Raw genomic sequence first — 544 nt, 5'->3', positions numbered from 1 at the left:
CACGGGCGCCACCTGGTGGGGCTTGGGGACTCACTGCCCCAAGCCTGCAGAGCATAGTCCAGAAACCTGAACATTTGCATCCAAGGCTCATTTCCGTGAGACTCAAAGTCAGAGTCCCTGTTCTCATGTCTTTAGTAAAAATGCCCTTAAAATCCAAAGGCTCTTCACTTTATAAATTACTAATGTGTCCGTTTGGGGAACTTTACAATCAATGTTTTCTTTAGCCTATGATAAAAATATAAATTCAAAGATTCTTCCATGATGATTTAAAATTTTTTTCTAATCTTATGAATAAGCTTTTTTTCCCTAGCCTCGCCTAGCCCCTCCCCCACCCCTCCCCAACCAGAACAATCCTGCTTTCATGTGGGTTTGTATTTAGACTCCTATGGAAGATTTTGTTTGAAGGAAGAGTTCCATGGCAGCGAAAGGTTTGGACTAGATTGTTGCTGAGGTCCTTTCCAGCTCTAAGGTTGCAAACTTGTATTAAGTAATCATTGTTCTTAGTACTTATGTGGACCCCTCAGACCACTTTACTGCACTAAAC

Source organism: Mesoplodon bidens, assembly GCF_964165515.1.
Source record: "Mesoplodon bidens genome assembly, chromosome: 2".
Taxonomy (NCBI): domain Eukaryota; kingdom Metazoa; phylum Chordata; class Mammalia; order Artiodactyla; family Ziphiidae; genus Mesoplodon; species Mesoplodon bidens.
This window is presented reverse-complemented; position numbering follows the sequence as displayed.